General features: G+C 42.7%; 1 protein-coding gene across 14 annotated transcripts in view; it reads left to right on the top strand.

Moving 5' to 3' along the window:
* Positions 1 to 19,595, top strand: part of CHL1 (cell adhesion molecule L1 like) — a 318,808-nt gene that overhangs the window by 156,534 nt on the left and 142,679 nt on the right. For 5 of the 14 annotated variants that reach the window (XM_068960370.1, XM_068960372.1, XM_068960381.1 and 2 more), the window contains exon 1: positions 9,806 to 9,936. The exons of 1 other annotated variant lie outside the window; for it this stretch is intronic. The gene's annotated coding sequence lies outside the window, so the exon portion shown is untranslated. Of the gene's footprint in view, positions 1 to 9,455; positions 9,520 to 9,598; positions 9,721 to 9,804; positions 9,937 to 19,595 lie in introns of those variants that run through there. 8 more of the 14 variants (XM_068960385.1, XM_068960382.1, XM_068960383.1 and 5 more) reach the window with 5 other exon arrangements.

The following is a 19,595-nucleotide window of genomic DNA, read 5'->3' as shown; positions in this document are numbered from 1 at the left end:
CTAAGAATTATAAGACTCTGACATATAAGGCCTAAAATCATCCAACTCATTGATCTTTCACTTCCCTCTTTCGAGAGTGTAAGCAGAGAGATCTGTCAGAATGCATTGGTTGCAGGATAAATTAAATCCCAGAGTGTCCTTTCACCCATCTGGAAACAGCAATTCTAGCTGTTTCCCATCAACCTCACAAGATTAATTGGCAGTTAATGGCCTTTATATTCTAATTTTCCATCGAAGGGCCACATTATATTTTGAGTCAATGCCAGAAGAAATGCATCTCCATGTGGAATTAAAACTTTCCTAAGTGCAGAAACTCAGATCAGAGGAAGGATCCTGCCTGTATCAAAATCTGTCTTTCTTTCCATCCCTGCTTATTCCTTCCTTGGATAAACAGGTAATTTCCTACGGATTTTTTTTAAAGTGATTTGTATTAGTTTCTTAGCTTTACTTTGGCTGCAGTTGCTTTATTTAACATCCCTGTCTTTGTTTTCACTTCAGTCCCAATCTCTCTGCAATAAGGTTTGAAAGCAAAATCATCCATTTTCAACAAATACATAAGATCACATGTACTGACTATGGCAAGAAGGGAAGAAAAGATCCTTTCTACAAAATTGGGGGATAAAGTAATCAGTGAATCCAGTGGATATCTGTATAGTTTGGTGTAAGATGTCACACAGAAAGAAGCAAAACGTGAAACAGCTTCGCATTTTATCTGTGGTTTTAAAAAAACAAAAAACAAAAACCACCTCTTTCTGCCTTCCTGCTCCCCTTGTGAAGTACCCAGCTGAGCCTTCTAATATGTTTAAGTGCATCGTGAATACATTTGTATAGAACTTGGGAGAGATACTTACTCTAGAAAAGGTAAAGAAAAATGTAACCGGTATGGGTGCCTGCAACTTTGTGCATGGGATGGAATATAACTCTCTAGAAACAATTTCTTTTATAAAAAGTTCCTTTTGTATGTGGGTGATTGCTGTCATCGTGGCAAAATTATGTCTGGCTTGCATTCCTGTTCAGAGTTTGAATGTTGGCATGGGGATTTCTTTCTTCAGTGCTCATGTAAAGGATGTGTGCGATTCTACAAGTGTGGAATATGTGCTAGGCTGTGTTCACAGACCTTTGAAGAGGTTGGTCTTCTCAGCAGTCAACAGTGAATACTTTGCAAAGAAATTTATACGCAAATGTATGTGTTAGGTTTTGCTATTTTTTAAGCATTATCCACTTAAGTGCATTTAATCACAAATGAAGCAAGACGCTTTAAATATACTTGTGCCATTGTAGTATTCGTTGCTGTAGTATATTCTACAAAGTCACTGTCGGCGAAACACGTATGAGCCCAGCAACAAAGCAGATGGCAGAAGGACTGAGAAAGTACTTCCAGTGAAGTTGAAATTAGGGAACTGTTAGAAAAGACGACTATATTTGGAAAAGTATATAGGATAAACTCTCAGCTGGTGGAAACTCTTGTAGCTGCATTAACTTTGAGCTGGAACTCAGCTCAGCCTGAACTTCAGGTGGATTTACACTGAAGCTCTGTTCTGTATTCTTAAATTACTGTGGAATATTGTGTAGCTGTATGAACTCAAATAGAGCTGAATGTGACACCAGTTTTTCTCGGGTAGTGTTCTTTTCCCTTGATGTTGGATTTAACATCTAGCCCAACCGTATATAATACGACATACGTATCTGTTCTTGATGTTGATTTCTGAGGGAGCATATTCCTTCTCCGAGAGACTTTTTCAAGCCCTCAAGCAAAATAAACTTGATGTAGTTCACGTCTTCTGCACCATCCCAGAGCCGGACTCTGTGAACAGGAGGATGCTAGAATAGAAGGAGCATGTGTAGTCCACTAAAGCTATAGCCACTTTTTAGGCTTCCGGGCTAGACAGGTCTTAAAAGCAGTTTGTTTTTGCTGGTGACAGGACTTGGTTTAATGGTTTTCCTTTGAGATCATCTTAGCAGCAGCATATCCTTGGTTTGTTCCAGGATCCTCTTGGCTTGGACTCTGTGCTTAGTTGTGCTTTTATCACTGCTTTGTATTGGCCACAGCTGCAGTACAACCCTTGTGACCAACTCACATGAATTTCTTATGTTATGCATGCCTGATTTGGTCTTTTTTCTTGAACTAAAAAGTATTTTTAGAAGCATATGCAGTTGTGATGTTATAATGTCCCATAATGAATAATTTACTACAATTAGGAAAATTTTACCAAAGGGTTAATTAAACTTAATTAAACTGTTTAAAAAAAATCTCCTCTGCCAGTCATTAGATGTTGTTGTACTTTGTCAGCTAGATAGGAGCCCTCCATTACCAAATACCAATTACCAAAATAGTTGTTCCTTGTGGTATTACAGCTGGGATCTGATCACCTCTTAACTACTTGATGAGTTTCTCTTGCTAACTGTAAGATGGACTTCCAGTTCAGCAGTTGTTTGCCTGACTCCTTCCTGATTCCTAACAAGTAGTTGGACATCCACCTGGAGCTGCAGATGCCAGAACTAGACACTTTAATTCTAAAATATGTACCAGCAAGAGAGAAACAAGTAATAAGACTCTCTATACCTACTTAATATCCTCTGCTTATGCAGCTATAGGTTTTGTAGCCCTTGGAAGAGGTGTAGTCCAACCGATGGTTCTGCAATCTCTTTCAGAATTATGTCCCGCTCAGGAGAGAGATTCTCTGTATGAGCCCTGATATTCTGACTTACATTCCTTGTGTCTTGCTACATCCTATTATGTTTACTGGCTGTCTTGAAAAAGCATACTGCTTGCTTAGAGCCAGCTAACCCAGTGGTTAAGGTCATCTATACTGCTGGCCTCCACTTAGTGTTATATTTGATTTGAAAACTTTTGAAGTGTTTGCCCTCTTAATCTAGTTATTGATAAAAATTCTAAGCAGTGCTTATGGAGTCTACTAAAACTATTTGGGTATCCTGTCACAGCTCACAAGTATAGTTCTAACGATTTTGTTAATTCCCAGACTCTAAAGGGAGTCCTTTGTTTCAGTTTCATTCATGAGAATGTAATTTATGACCCGTGTTCATCATTTGGCGTAGTGTCAGTTTTTCCAATATTTACTGGTTGATATTTATTTTTAATAAATTTTACTGCGTTCTCATAACATCAATTTAGATTTCTTTTCTTCTGGCTTAAGAAGGGCTTAAGAAGGTTAAGCCAGAAGTATACCTGTTTTTACAAAGTATTTTCGGAGTTACTGTCTGTGATGTTCACGGTACTGATTTTTTTTCTCCTTGAATGTCTTGTGTGAAGGACACTGAAAAAGGATGAATCATTTATGTACTCTGTTACATGAGAATTGCCAGTATTTTTTAAAGTCTTTTATTTGAGAACAAGCTATTGCTTCCCTGCTTACATTAGTGATCTTGTATAACAGCTGATAGCCTGGACTGTGCAAAAAGCTTTGTTTAATATACAGGTATTTGTATGTTGCTGTTTCCTAAGCCTGCTCTTCCTGTAACTTTGTCTGGTAGAATTTGAAAGTGGTCTGAATTGCAATTGGAAAATATGTATCATACCATTCAGTGTTTAAAAGCAAATTGTCTAAACTGAAATTGCTGATGCTGGTGACCCGTCGAACGCCCCAGGACCCGCCAGTCAGACTGAATTGGCGGAGGAACGTAGGGAGGCTCAGCAATGTTCTGTCTAGTATTTTGGTTTTAATTTGGACTCTTAAAGTTGTTTTAATAAAATCAGTTCAATATACGGATGTAAAAATGGAAGAATACAAATGAGAGCATTAGCCAAGACCACTCTCTGTGTGAGAAGATCAATGTCATTTCTTTTCTCGTAAAAGCCAAACAGACCCCTCAGTAACTGTCTTGTTCACATGTCTGCAAAACCTGGGAGGGTAGTCGCTGATCGTTCTAAATTAGCTGTTGACTGTCACAACTGACTCTGCACGGTTGCAGGGGTAGCTAAAATACTTCTGTGTGTATTGCCTGTTATAATCCCCGTTTATTTGACTCTCGGTGGAAAAACATGCACATACCATTTCTTTAAAATACTTTGTTTTTATTTTTGCATAGGGAAGTAAAGATGATCAGGTTATGTTATATCAATGCAGGGTTTTGAAGGAGACATTTTGTGCGGGTTATGCCATGGTAGGTCTCATCTACATTCTTTAATAAGCTAAGATTGTGCTCATGGGTTATCTGTGCAAAGGCTTTATTCTACATATTCCACCTCCTCAGCAGGCATGATAGGAACAGCCTTGGAGACCTTACCCCAATGTTTTGTCCAGTGTCTAGCGCTCATTGTTCAGGACATGGCAAATCTTTACCCTAGGCCTCTTTGATCTCATTCATGTGTTTAAGAGATCAATGCTATTGTCCTGACGTGAGTCATGATTCCGTTTCTCGAAGTGTCCTGAATTGCCATTTCTGGGATTAGTGCCAATTCTGCTTGGAGAGCAAGATATGTTTTTCGATGGCACTTTCTGCGAGTATGGTACTGCTTTTCTTCATAAATGAATTTGACCCATTGTATGGTGGGGATGACTGGACATGCTTTAGTGTGGCATTTTAGGCACAGTATTTTTGTTGCAGACTGAAGATTTTCAGTTTCATTGTAGAAACTGGTATATGTCAACTGGATAGCTGGGGAGGGCACAGCTTATAGTGAGTAGACTGACGTGGCAGATCTGTGCTTTCAGTACCTCTATGTACTCGGAGCCTGTGCTGAGGAGGAACTACGCTGTTTAATTCTACTTTTAGTGTTGTATCTGGGAATCTCAGAGCAAAAAACCCTCCCCAAACCTAAAACCTAGAATGGTTTCATTCAGAAAGAAGCTTCATGGGCAAATTCTAGAACCTCTAGTAAATACTTGAAGCTCCCTGCAAGTGTTCACTTGCATAAGCATAAATAACCTGTTTTGGCACCACTGGAACCCGAGCCTTCCTTCCACAAATGCCTTACTCAGTGAGGCTCATTCTTGCTCCCTGTTTGGTCCAGTGAATCTTGACCATGTTCCCTGAAGCACTAGAGAGCTCGAAGTCCTTCCTAGAACAGACTGTAAACTGCTGATTGAGGAACTTCGGTGGAGCTCTCTGGTAAAGTTGCAAATTAAACCTAAATCCCCATCTCCAGGCTGAGCGCTATTGTCCCTTGTTACAGCTGACTTTCAAAGAAAGTGACCTTGGCCTGTTTGGGTTTGGTGGGGGGAAGGGGGAGGGAGGAAATAAGATTGTCTTCAAAAGCAAGTTCCTACAAAATGGCCACAGGAGATCCATGAGCCAGCCTGCTCATGGACTGACTTGACACTCCCTAAATTGGTTGTTTCTCATCCTAATCTTTGGATCTTAATCTAATTATGCAGGAAATGACTCTCAACTTACATCATGGAACCTGCTTGAAGATTCATGCTCCTAAGTTGTTTTTTTGGATCTGGATCTTAGGGCTGTCTTTCAAAAAGAATACAAGAAACTAAGTGGAAACTAAGAGCCAAATACTTCACTGAATCTGGTCCTAAATCTATTATTGTACGCAAAGCAGATAGGTATATAGGTATCTGAATGTACTTTGGTGTCGTATTTGTTATTACAGATCATTTGCCTAGCTACAGTAGCAGTCGTTCTCCTTGTAATGCACTTAGGCAATTGTAAAATCATGTACTCGGCAGGGGAAAAAACAAACCATCGTAGCTCCTTCACGCAATCAATTTATGCCCTGAAGCATGAGATTTGATTACCGTTGCTGTTATCTTAGCTTGCAAAGCTACAAATGCTATTAGCAGTCATAAAATTATCCTGCCTTCAAAAATTAAGGAAACCCCCCCCCCCCAAACATTCGACTCCAGGTTCTTCAAAGAGTAAATTCCTGGGTTTGGCTCTAACTGTGAAAAGTGGTACTCTTTTGTTTTTAAAATGGCTGTTCTTTGATTGCACATTTCTTCCTGTATTCTCATTATGAAGCAATAAGTTAGCATTGTAGTAGGTCTGTGACTTCTCTGCTGTGGTCAAGGCCCATCTCACTTTCATCATTTCAAAAATAAGCACTGCTGATGTATACTCACATACATGTTAAAATAACCCCATCAGTCAGTGTTGCATCACTCTTATAAACTTATGGTTTCTAATGCATCTCTGTGCTTCTTAGTGTATATCTCAGCTGGTATAATTAAAACATTCTAAAAATTCCAAAGTTAATGAAAATGCTCTGAAATGTTGCACCAGAACATAATTTCCCATACAAATTTTGTAATAAATGTTGGTTGGCATGATACCAATTACATTGGCCATTTTTAACTTGTCTAGTACCAAAAGTGATTCCCAGAAACTGATCTTTTTTGATAAACAGTATCAAATTATGGTTCCTGAATATCAAGTACACTTGCATTTTTTCATATCTGCCTATTCGGAAAAGTATATGATCTTCATTACTTAGCTGTGGTAGTGGGATATGTACTCACAAGTATGAGCAAAATACATTTTCTTTAAGGAAGATCTGGCCAACCTGTTCTTTTGGCGTGAGTATTTTGTGCATCTCGAATGGCATTTAGAGTGAAGTTGGAAGTCCTCTGACCCTCCCATCAGACTGTGAAGCTCATTTTTAAAAGGGTAGGTGTTTCTTGAGGGAGAAAGTTCAGTGAACTGGGTAACAAGGTCAAGTTGAAATAGCTGCAAGCACATCCGGTATTGCTTCTGATTTGTTTAGAAAATTCCTGAGAATGTTTCTGTTACTCTCTCAAATTTGTAATAATATATGCTTTTAAAGTGTATTTTCGACAGATAGTCAATACTGGCCATGATGGACTTATCAGATTTTTGCGATGTCTCTAGCAGTGTTTGTCTTGTTTTCATCAGCAGATAGTGGGTATGATGAAAAGGCTCCTTGATTTTCAGCAGGAAATCCCAAAATAGCAGTTCTGTAGAGACATGCACATAATTGAACTGTGCTTCTGTCTATTCCTTCTGTGAAGACTTAATGTGTTACATTCATTCTGTTTCATTGTCCAGTGAACTCTGAAGTACAATGGAAGACGTCTATTATACTTAATTTAAGGAGAACTTTACTCTTAAATGAATGTGATTGGTGCCATGTCTTGTTATTAACATGAAGAGATTTTGTAACTGTAGAGCTGTTCTTCTTAAGCTGAATTATCTTGATTTTTTTTCCCCATCTGTTGCCTTCCTAATGGAAGGAAAACGTCGAGATTCTGTATGAAAAATCTAAAACCATGTAATGGCTTTCCTGCTATAGAGCAAAACTTGAAAACATGCAAAGGTCGTCTTGGCAAAATTGTGTTACCAGAGAGGACCTGAAAGTTGGGCCAGGTAGGCAGAGAAGTGTAAGTCTAGGTGGTCACCCTAGAATTAAGCAAGCCCTGCCTGTTTCTGTTTGTGCTGGTGTGTGTCCGAGCAGCGGATGTGGCAGCACAAGTGCAGGCACTGGAGGAAGCTGTCTTTGGCCATGGCAGTCTCAAGCAGTCACTGCAGGTAATTAAGTTGCTGTCTATCTTCTCTATGTCAGAGCCCTGCAAAAATCAGCCTGGAAACTCCTGGTACTGCTAAGGCATCCCAGGAAGCGGCCACTATTGGCCAGGCATGAGTCAGAGCCCTTGCCCCTGTTTTTCATCCCGCTGGCAGCGGTAGAGAAGCGATGCCAGCTCTCCACGGCAGTCTCCCAGCTCGCCCTCCAGCGCTGTCCTTATCTCTGCACCCAGCTGCGGAGGCGCACAGCTGCTCGTCCTTGGCATGCTCAGCTCTTGCCAACACTTCAGCAACTCTCCAGTCATCTCTGGATTACGACTTGCTATCTGATGACTATGTTTAAAGGGGGTCAAATGGATTTTCACTATATTGGCAGTCCTGACACAGTGAAGACATTCCTTTACAGCTAACTCCTTTCCCATTTGTTTTGAGAAGTTTCCCTAGCCCAGAGACACAAGTCTGTTGCTTAGCTGTTGGTTGCTTTGGAAAGCAGTGTGCTGCAAATACAGCATTTTACTTACTGTCTTTGGATAAGCAGTTAGTTCAGGTTTTGGCTATGAAAGCTGGATCCACAGTGCAAACTCCCATTTCCTTATACATACTTTGGGCTAGGCCTCAGCTGCGTGCAAATCCGATTGCTCCACAGTATAGTACAGAAGCACAGCACATCTTAAGTAATAGACGCTTTTCTCCATACATCTGGTGATAGGCTAGACATTTCTATAATCACAAGTTGTCTTGCACATACTTTAATATGACAGTTGTATCTGTGAATTGCCTGACTTTGCATGACTAAAATATCAAGCATAATATTGCACCAGCAGTTTTGCATTCTTTCCTGTTAGTTTGTAGCTTTTCTTTTATTACCATATTTAGTTTATGACAGACTTCTTAAATTTATGTGCTACGTTATTTGTTTCCTGTCCAACAAGTAACCTCACCTGCCTAAATCTGCTGGAGATGAAAAACAGGAGTTTGCTAATGCATTAACAACTTCTAATCACTACTGTCCAAAGAATCTTTAACCCAAATGATAATAATCCCCATGAGTGTTAACAGTGACTTGGTAGGGTGGTTTTATGGTTTAATGTCTGTGAATGTTTCTTTATGATTATTGTTCATCGCATTAGACAAAGCTCAGAGGAAAAAGTCAGCAGTGGAACAGAAGATTTTGTGGTAAGTCCAAGCCCTCGCAATTATTCCTGACCTTCACTGCCTCCACATAGTGTCTGTGGATGGAGTACTCAAGAAAATGACTTGCAGATTTGTGATGACTGTCTTCCCCAGTCACTTAAAAGTTTGGTCTATGCAGCAAGGAGATTACAGAGGTACAGGTACAGGTTCGTACGGGCAGAAAGGCCAAGTGTTGCAAGAACATGCAGGACCGATGTGTTTTTGTGGGCAGGTGCGCTGTACGGCACATGCAGCAAAGAGGAGTGTTAGCAAAAAAACCAAATAGGACAGATTTTTCAAAGGTTTGACCAAAGCATTGGGCACTGCAGAGAGGAGCGCACAGAGCAGCCTTGGGCTTGCTAGCAAGGGAGAACGCAGAGACGGACAGGGAGGATGGAGCTCATCCCCTCTTAAGGTTTGCTGACTCCTCAGCCTTTCCCTTGGGAAGAAGTGCTGCTTCTGCTCCCTGAGAGGAGAGGGAAAAAAGCTTTGGGGGTGGAGGGGTCTTAGTCGGTTCCCTGAGAAGGCCGGTTACCTCCTTCACTATGTTTTGGAGGCCCCCCGCTGTGGCAAAGTGAGGAGCTGCCTCTCCCTTGCGCCATCCAAATGCATTTTAGGGGAACTTCCCACAGCGAAGACACGCTAATTCAGCCCAGTTTTCTCCTCTCTCTCTGGTTTTCGCCGCCTGCTGCCGGGGCCGGACCCACCTCGGGCCGGGGGAGGCGGCGGCTCGGCCCAGCCCCCGGGCCGGAGGCGGGCGGAGGAGAGGAGGTGCGGCCGGGCGGGCGGGCCGGACCCCCCTCTCCCTCCTTCCCTCCCTGCCCAGGTGCCGCCGGCGGGGCGGGGGCGGAGCGCGGTCGGTCCCGGCTCTCGCCCGGCGTCCGGGGGACCCGGCAGGTGGGAGCGGCGGCGCGGCGCGGAGCGGAGAGGAGCGGGGCCGGCCGGTGCCCCGGCCCCGGGCGGGAGGCGGGCAGAGATTTGGGGAGGTGCAGGGGCTCGTTGCCATGGTTCCCTGCAAGCTCTGCCGAGGGAGATACTGATGCCAGTCACGCAGGGACCCTTCTTCCTTCTCGCGTGCGTGTAGCGGAGCTTGGTTGGGTGTGTGTGGTTTTTTGGTTGGGTGGGTTTTTTTTTTTTTGCCTTTTTTTTTTTTTGCCTTTTTTTTTTTTCCTGGGGTGGAGCGATTAATTCGGGGAGGTGGGACAGGGCTCCGGAGCCGCCGCGACCCGCCGCTCCGGCTGCTGCCTCGCCTTCCCCTGCGAGCTCCCGGCGAGGGCAGGCGCTGCCCCCTCCCGCGGCGCGCCGGGCTGCAAGGTAACCGGGGCCGGGGAGCGGGGGCTGCCGCCGCCTCCCCCGGGGCCGGCTGCCTGCCGCGGGGCGGCCGGCGCGGGGCGGCCGCGGGCCGCGCGGAGCCGAGCGGGCTCAGAAAGCCCCGCCGGGGCGATGTGGGGCGGTGCGGCAGCAGGGCCCCAGCTGCCGCCTCTCGTCCTTCTCTCCAAAAGCATCTTTTTTTAATTTAAAAAAAAAAAAAATCTTATTCTCCTCCGCCCTGGAAAGTAACGAGGGAACGGAGCGGGCTCGGCCGTGCGAGGCGGGCGCAGGTGGCGGTGGCCCGGGGGCCCTGGCCAGCCCCGTGGCCGCGAAGCGGCGGCCCGCGGTGCCGGCAGAGGAGCTGCCGCCGGGAAAGTTGGCGGGACGGGCGCGGGGGCAACCCTGCCCCCCCCCCCCCCACTGGGTGAGGCTTTCCAGCCTCATATACCTTTAGGTGGATCCAAATTTGCAAGCTTGGCTGCCGTTCATCTGTGGCAGAAACTGTTTTTTTTTCATGTTTTTGGATATTATTCTGCTTATTTATTTATTACTATGCCTAGATACCGATGTTCTCTTTTTTGTTCAGGGGAAGGGGTGTAATGCAGTGTTGCAGTACAGTATAGCTGGAAGAATCTTTAAATCTCGGTGTCATGATAACTTATTAACTTGGGTTGTGCAGTCGGAATATCAGTGGCCTCAGCTATGTTTAGGTTTTCATAAGGAAAGGAAATGTTGTTTTCTAATAGTTGTGGCATGCAGGAGAGGTAAATAGCCCTTTCATGTATCACTTTCATTGCTGATGTTATTTGCTTCATATGTTTGGGTAGAAGGGAGCTAAGCTATGACATGTTGGATAACATTCACATATGCAGCCATAACTCACCGGCTATAAAACAAACATATTTGTACTCAGCAATGCTTCCTAGAAATAGTTTTGTTTGAAACACAGTGTGGAAAATGTCACAGTGATTTGACAGGTAGTATTTTTTCTTCATTGTGAAGGGTTTTATTTGATGTGACTAAGTTAAATATATGTGAGGTGGCTCTCCCTGATACTGTTCCACAAGCAATAAATAATAAGTATCATGCGTATAGTTATAGGTCTGAGGAAAGGAAACAGGAAAAAAAATGCACCTTCAAATGAACGTGTAATTTCTCCCCACTAGTGAGCAGGTTTGGCAGCGTTGCCTCACTGGTGGGACCAGCTGTTCGCGTGGTCCCTTGCCCATTGCTTCCCGTGAGCCTTTGCCTAGCTTTTACTGACATAAACCTGGCTACTAATGTGTTAACGTTTCTCTGTTGCTTAAAAGTAATGATTTTTTTTTTTCAAGACAAAGAAGAGAACTCTCCAGTGTCTCTTTAATAAAATAGAAAGTCCTTGTGAGCCATGTTCAGTAGTCCTCACTTGGGCGAAAGCTCTGTTGTCTGTGGAGTTTTGCTTGCATAAGAGCTACAAGACCAGGCTATGTTACACGAGAATAAGACGTGAGAAGTAGTAGTTTTTGCAAGAGCTGCACTGGATTTCCTTCAGGAACATCACGTGAGGTTCCTGAAATATCTTTAAATATCTTTAGTCAAAAAAGCTGTGAGCAATTCAAGGCTTGTGAAAGTTTTATTGTAACTAACACACAGCCTTTAAATGACTTCATTCTCTAAAAAGGTGCACTTCATTATCAATTTTTATCAAAATATGAGTAAACTGAATTTTGAATGTGAGACTGAAATAAAGGGACTGCTTCCAACTATGTACGTTTTTATTACATTTAACTCACTCTTAGTGTAAGTGAATGTAATTATTATGGTCATTTAGTATGTATTACTTTAGTAATTAAACTTAATGAATGGAAACACTGTAGTCCACATATGTAGTCCAAAGCCTAGCAGATAAGTCTTTTTTTAAATGAAAGATTACATTATTCACAGCGTTTATGCGTACCTCAAGTGGCTGGATTATTAGCCATCCTGTGTGCCAGTGAAAACACAAATTATCACTTATCTTTGGATGGAAAAATCAAAAAAGGTAGCTGTAAATTACCTACAATGATGTTGTGGACGGCTGTTTGCATGATAAGGAGGCGTCCTCCTTCATTTTCCCAGTGGGAGAGGACAGTGACTACTTTAAACACTACTAATTACTTCAGTTTATCTTGTATGTGTTACAATGGTGGAGTTAGTTAATTATAGCTTTTCCCATTAGCAGTATGTTAAGAATAATGAATTAACATATCGGCACACATCAAAAGAACATCTACAAAGTTTATCTTCTAAGAAGGGAAGTGTTACTGTGTTGCAGGAAGTCACTGCGGTTTCCCAAGGCGCAGATTTGCAGGAATTCCTGAGCTTGGCGCTTCAGAGCCTGATGAATGGCTTGAATTGATCACAAACAAGTGACACTGGGACTATGGGTTGCTTAGCAACCTGCCAGGATGCCACAATTTCTTCTGGTATATTCGTCCAGTAAAGTAGAAATTTTTTTTGTTAAAGATTTTTTTTTTTTTTTGGCTAGCACAAAGCCCACCTCATAACAGAGCCTAGATTATGTAAAATTGAAGATGATGCATCATTACGGAGTCAGAGTAGCAGCATGGTATGAATAAAAGATAAGGGAATTGTTACAAACGTTACTTGTAAACCATATTCTGGTGTTAATGTGCTTACTGTTTTATAATGTTTTAATTGTCCTTTCTCAGTTAGACATCAGTTTAAAAACAAAAAAAAAAATTAGTGGGACAACTAAATCTAACAAAGACGCTCATCTACCACATGCTTTCTGAAAAGTTTCCCTCATGCTGTCTCAAAGCGTGAGATCCTGCATGGTCTTGCGGAGTTGCCTCATGCTCCATTATGTGGAATGCAGTGTTCAACACGCGGTTTGGTCCTGGCCCAAATTATTTCAGGACAGTCTGGCATATCCTGTATTTCATATGTCTGGAGATCTTTGCTAGGTTGTCCTCACAGAAATAGGTTTCCTAGCAGACTCGTTTTGTGTATTGTGTGTACTTCCTTGTCTAAGGAAATAACAGATTGAGTAGTCAAAGAAGCAGAAGCAATATAAATGTTATCATAGTCAATATACACCCAAAGGATCAATATTGGCTTTAACCTGCTTGTAGCATCCTGCATATACAATTCATACATGCTGAGTGGTATTTTTATTTTTGTGAGCTCTTTATTGTTAACTTTTGGGGTACCTACACTGGCATCTTACGCACCTTTGAAGGGAATCTCCCGGTTATCCCAACCCATCCAATTTACTGGCCCTTGGTTTGCCTTGTGGGGAGACTGTACAAACTGGATTCACTTCAGATAAATCTAAGCACAGTATGTGCTCCAGGAGTGTATTTTGTGCGCTTCAACTGCTAGTGGGCTTTTCATCCTTGGCCTCCTGACTAGAGCTGAAGTAAAGCCTTTGAAACGTGTATGGGGTGGATTTGGGGTTCTCGTCACTGTTTTGCTCTACTTTGCTACCGCTGTTGTGCTATGGTACTTGCCAATGTAGACGTATCCTTTTTCCTTCTAGAATCGTTACTAAGGAAGGCTAAGAGAACTGCAGGCTGTCATGGCATTTATATTTTACTTAGATAATAGTTGGCATTCCTGAAGATGTCCTCTTCCCTCTTGGTGAGAAAAAGGAATCTAGGGAATCTAGGTATTTTTCTTCTTTCATAGGCAAAGAGCCTGGGTATTGCATGAGTTAGTAACGTATTAGACTAAAGGGGGATGTCCTCACAGTGCACATCATAACTTCTGCCATGTTTAGAGCACAGTGAACTGGAGTCTCAAGCCGTTGTCTATCTGTATTTCTAGGCTAAGGTTCTTACTGTTTACAGTCTGTGTACTTGTAATTGCGTTTCTAGACTTGGGCGTATGGCACTAATCTTTCTGGGTGTCTGCTGGATCCAGTGTTCATCTTGCCTTCAGATGTCTCACTGCAGGAGAGGACCCGTTCAAGGGGAATGGGTCAATCTGAATCCTGTAAAACCAACGGACTGTTTAAAACCTACTACAGCAAACTATAATCACAAAGAAGAAAAAACATTTTAAGGGCCTGATGTTAGTGGATACATAGGAACATATTCTTGTGTTACAGGGAACAAATCCATCTGATGATGGTGAAGAGGGTGAGAAAAATATTTTCATTAGCTTTCTTTACTGAGGAGGGCGGTATGTATTTCTGCATAGTTTTTTTTTGCATTATTTTTTTCAGCCGTGGAAGAGATTCCATGCTCCCTAAATGTCCATGGATTCCCGGCAATATAAAGGAAAACATCCAAGTCATTGTCAACGGCCACATGAGCTCAATGGGGCAATAAATTATCATCTTTAAGAAGACTGAAGGATTCCAAGAGGAAGGCATTCATATATGTGTTGTTGAGAAATCAGAATTAGTCCCAGTAGCTAGAATTTTATTAGCGTAAGTGACGGGGTTTAGTTCTCATTAGAGAAAACACTATTATATTTCAGAACAAAAAATCCTCCATGGATCTTTTTAATACTTGATGTTTTTTACTCGTGGTGTTATACTTCTGGCCCAACTGTAACTATAGATGGGCTTGTTTTTTTATTTGTTTGTTTTTTCAGTGTAGCAACGTCAATGCCCAAACCCAAGGATTTCTTTCTCAGTTAATCTCTTCCTATCTGCTTTATGCACTGATTTCTGTAGGTGCATTTGCATACCCAAATGCTGATTAGTGCTTGCTGTTGCAGTAATTGCCTCTGCATTATGAACAGCTGAATTTACATGGTAATATTTGGTGCCTCAGGTTTATCCTCCTGGCTTGCCCAGGTACCCCTGTGTAAAATACTCCATGTGGTGATGTGATGGCATTTGTGATGTTTATTTTCTGAGGTTGCTACATTCCCTAGCAGTGTGTTTCCTCGTTTTGTCATTGTGCCTGACTATATGAGAAGGTAAAACTCCATAGAGTGCAGATGGTGTCACCCTAGGAAAAGATTTGATCATTAAAAGTAATACTTATATTTTTGTTACAGCTGAACTAGTTTCAGTATGAGCATGAGCTCCAGACCCAGATCTCCTTCATGTAAGAAGGACAAGATTTATGTTACTCTCTCTGCTAGTGTTTTTACATGTTTGTAATGTCTTTTGACCCTCACTGGGCCTCTTTTTTCTTTTCCACTTTAAGTCACCAGTTTTTCTTTACAGGTGTTTTTCTCCATTTGCTGAGGAAAGGCTAGCTGCTTGAGTTAGCAATGAGATGGGATTAAAAGGAAGGTGTGGTGGGGCTATGACTCACTTGGTCTAGGGAGGGTGAAGGAGAAAGGGGGGAGCTAAGGAATGGGCCAGGACAGAGCGCCTGCTTGGACTCATCCTCATCTCTGCTCCTGCCCTCCCATGGAGAAGAGATGCCTCGATTCCCCCCTGAGCAGCTGGAGGGAAAAGGAGCCTGCAGTCAAGGCGGGGTGGAGTAGTTACCGTAAGAGGAGTGCAGCTTTCTAGGATAATTCTAACAGATGGTTCAGGATCTGGCTGTGACTTCAATAGCTGGTCTGTCAGCCAGGCTGAACTGCCTCCAGTGCAGCCCTGTGTAGGAGTTTCCAACAGGTAACCCACAAATAATTATTTCAGTTGTAGCAAGAGAATAGAGCTTCTGCTAGTGTCCCCATTTTGTCCTCTGCATGTTTTGCAACGAAGCAGGTGGGGAACGGTGAGCTATGGCCCTCTTGTACTTTGCTATGCCCTGGCCTGTCCTGTCCTGCTGTGGCTGGTGCTTCTTGGCAGCCAGACATGCCGCAGTCTGTGGGCCTTTGCACCTTCCTGCAAAAGGGAGACTCCTCTTCAGCCTGCTCTTCTGCGCACGCTCTTCACCTGCATATGGTCTTTCTGCACACACCAGCTCCTCCTCTTTGTTGGAGAGCAGATGGCAACACGAAGGTCATGCATGTATGGAGTACGGTTGTGCATAACTGTGAATTGTTTTTTAGAGGTGGTCACAGCTGTAACTTGTAAGATGGGATGTATCCACGTGAAGGCGTCTCTAACAGCCATTAATTCTCACTGCCCTCTTGAACAGAAAGTTTAATTGTAAACAAGCCAAGTAGGAAAAGCACAAGACTAACTTTTCAAAGAGGCGTATCTAAACATTTCAATGAGCCAAAGTACTCTTAGCTTTCAGTATAGTTTGGACAGTTTAGATGACTTGAGTGCATTTATTCACATTTCAAGTGTCTCAGTTTTTGGAAGATCCTAGAGAGGACCATGAAAGTTGGCAGTCTCTGTTCAGGTCAACCTCCCAGTTGAAATTAATCTCCTAGGTGGTGGTCTTCTGTGAGGAAGAAAAAAAGGAGGAGTTGTAGAATTGGGCCCACCCCCCGTTCAGTCAGCGTCTCCTTTGCTGTCCCTTTGAGTGTGAGATAATCAATTCACTGTCAGCCTCTGTGGTTAGCTCGTACATGAGAGGTGTCTTCAAATGCTGCCTGCTGTGCTCCTTTGGCGCTTTAAAGGAAGAGGAGAGGACTGCCTTTAAGGAGTATGTTCCCACAGCTTTAAAGTATGTTTCAAAAATGCATCGTTCAGTTGATGTCCTGCGTGTTGCAGTGTTAAAACTGATGGGATCCTCGAACAGCGTTTCAGTAAATAATGGCTGCTGCCCTTACCGTGTCCCTGGTGTTTGAAATAAAATTAGTCTTGATGAAAGATTGCTCTACTTGCATGAAAAGCAAAATTATTATTCCAGAGCAGACTTTTTCCCCTTAGAAAATACTATAACAGTGCTTTCAGCTGACAGCAGTGATTAACTCAATGGATGTTTTTATACGTGCTCACAGAACACACTATCTTTTGTAGCTTACTGATCGTTCACATTCAGTTGTTGAAATCAGAGAATTGTTAATAGTAAAAGATTATCTGTGGTTTTTCAAACACCTGTGAAGTACTTCAGGAGTGATTTCGTAGCCCAGTGTGGTCTGAACATCCCTAAAATCTTTCCTGCTGTGGTATTGGTGTGGTTTGTGGTGGTTGATGTCAGGTTTAATTTGTTGTTTCTACTTCTTCATAGACAAAATACCCAAGAGCACAATATGCTTGCTGATTTCAGGGAGCTCATTAACTAAAATTTAGGCTACTGCTCAGCTATTTGACTGGATAAGGACCCTGTTCTTTCTCTCACAGGTTATTCTTTCATCTCCCTCCAGCAGTGACTCTGTTTCGGTGAAATTTCTTTGCAAGGGATAGATTTTAGAGGAGTTCTGCTTTGACTGAGTGTGAATCAGAGAAGGTCCCATCTGATACTCATGTGCATGAGACAGTTTTACTGCTGAATACGCTGTAGTCAATACTTACTTTCTGTGACTCTTGCTGAGGTGTTGATCAGAACAGTAGCCATTTTGGTGACTAAAATCCAAAATATTTTAAGGGATAATATTCCTTTTGTTACCTTGGGCCCACCCAAGAAGGTAGAAGGAAATAGCACAGAACTGAAATACTAATATCTGTACTAATCGAAGATTTTATTCTATCATGTTCTTAGAAAAGTAATAAACCTGATACACGGTGTTGGTTTTCATGTGCAATATTAATCCTGAAAGTCAGTGCTGAAGTCATGGCGCCACTGAAATAGATGGTCAAACTCCCTCTGACCTTAGCAGAGTCAGGTTTTTGTCCCAAGAGTGATGAAAATGTAATTTATAACCTAACCTATTTGAGAAATAGGCATAATGGCTCAGATCCTTGACTGATATAAATCACTGTGGTTGAGTTGAGGTTGATTGAGTTATACTGCCTTACACCATCTGGGGTCTGGGGAGTCGGGGCTGACATCCCGCGTGGGCTCGTTGTGCCCAGCAGTAAGTACTTTGTAACAGGCTGCCTGCACAACTCTCTCTAAACCAGGATGATATGAGCTTTTAAGTGGTGTCTCCTATCAAGTGGCATATTCTTGTCTTCATACTTTGGCTGAAAACAAATAACCAGGAGCAGTGCTGACTATTCCTCTTTCTTGAGTCATACGAATTACAGATGTCATGCTGGCAGCGATAGAATAGTACAGATTAAAGGACTGTGTTAGCCTCACAAAGCTAAGGCCTACTTCATTAAACTTACAAGGTTGCCACTGAAATCCGTAGTAATTGCTCAGGGTTTACTACTAACATGACAAATATTTTTCCGTTACTGACCGCATGAATTCCGACTTAGGCTTTCACTTAAATCTGGGATTTCGTTATCTCTGATTACGGTGTTGAGTTCCACCATCCCTGCTGTTCGTATCTGTGCCCCACTCACCTGGTGATTGCATGTGCCCTGCTGGCAGGGGCTCGTGTGATAATACCTGCCCAAACAGCGCGTCCCTGCTGGGAACGCTGCTAGTTGGATTTTGAGCTTCTTTTACTGTTACATCCCAGTGAGCTGCTAGAAATCGAGATCTGTTTGAGTTATAACGCAGCACAAAGCTTTAAACTACAGTAACCGTGGCAGCAATGGAAAGTAATAAACCAGGTCTGGTTATGCAGCCACCCCCCCCCCCCCCCAAGAAAATGAAGTTTCTCTGATTTACTTTGGCGTGTGCAGGATCCTGCCTTTCCTGCATTGTACCTAATTATCTCCCAGTGCAGCAGATTTTCATTGTCAGCCGTTCAGTCTGTCAGACCCCACTGTACAGTGAAACCGCACGTAATTCCAGCTGCATATCGAGATGAAAATTTAATCTTTGGTGCATAATAAATGTGCCTCAGTGTTTATAAGAAAAACAACAGGCAACAAACATCAAGGCTGTTCACAAATCTTATCGTGTATCACAAAAAAAAATTGGAGTAATCTATATTCAGCAGGCAAGCAGCATTCTCAGTACAAAACTCATCCCGTTATCCTCCAAAATGTATGCTAAGCTTGTCTGTGCACAAAGCTTCTTGTAATGGGTCACGGTTTGACCAAATTTCTTATCCTTATATAGTGCTGCTATAGAAAGGAGCGCTATATTTTGCTGTGTTATTTATATAATGCGCTCACGGAAAAGAATAACGTATGCAAACCTTTGAAGCCTGGGCAATGGCGAGCTATTTAGCCATTTATAGTTTTATGTATCTTACAGTCCCTGCTTCCAAGTGACCCTAGAGAGGGAATGGAACGGGCCCTTAAAAATTTTAGGCCTTTACGTTTCAATTAAATGAGTTTAAATTCATTCATTTGCCCCCCTTTTTTTCTTGTTCTGCCTGGATGAGATGTTACCTCAGTAATGAAACTCTAATTTCACTAAAGGTAAATAATGTAGGACAGCTTATATTCAAAATACTGCCTACAGTGCGTTATGGTTGCCCGGTTCTCATCTAGCACTTTGCAGGGCTGACGCCTGTGAGAGGAGCTGGTGCCCAGTCCGCTTGGGGCCACCGAAGCTGCAGGTGGGATTAACGTGTGGTAGTAAACACGCTTGCAGAACGGGGACTTGGGAAAGGACGCTGTCGGGTGATGGAACAGCCATCGCTGGCAAAACCTCTTGTTGAGGCCATATTATGTAGTTGGGCCAAAGCTGAATTCTTCTAAAAATCCCACAGCTAACGTGCAATAGGCAGCTCCCTGAAATAGGTTTCACATACAGATTCTGGGGACGGCCTTAGTGGGTTTTGTTGTTCTCAGGTGCTGGCTCTGGTGTCTGTGTGATTTATGCAACAGATGAACTGGGTAGGTGGACAGAAGTGGTAGCGGGAGGAGG

The sequence above is a fragment of the Struthio camelus genome, chromosome 14 (genome assembly GCF_040807025.1).
Source record: "Struthio camelus isolate bStrCam1 chromosome 14, bStrCam1.hap1, whole genome shotgun sequence".
NCBI lineage: Eukaryota > Metazoa > Chordata > Aves > Struthioniformes > Struthionidae > Struthio > Struthio camelus.
The sequence above is the reverse complement of the archived record's forward strand: the minus strand, read 5'-3'. Positions and strand labels throughout refer to the sequence as shown.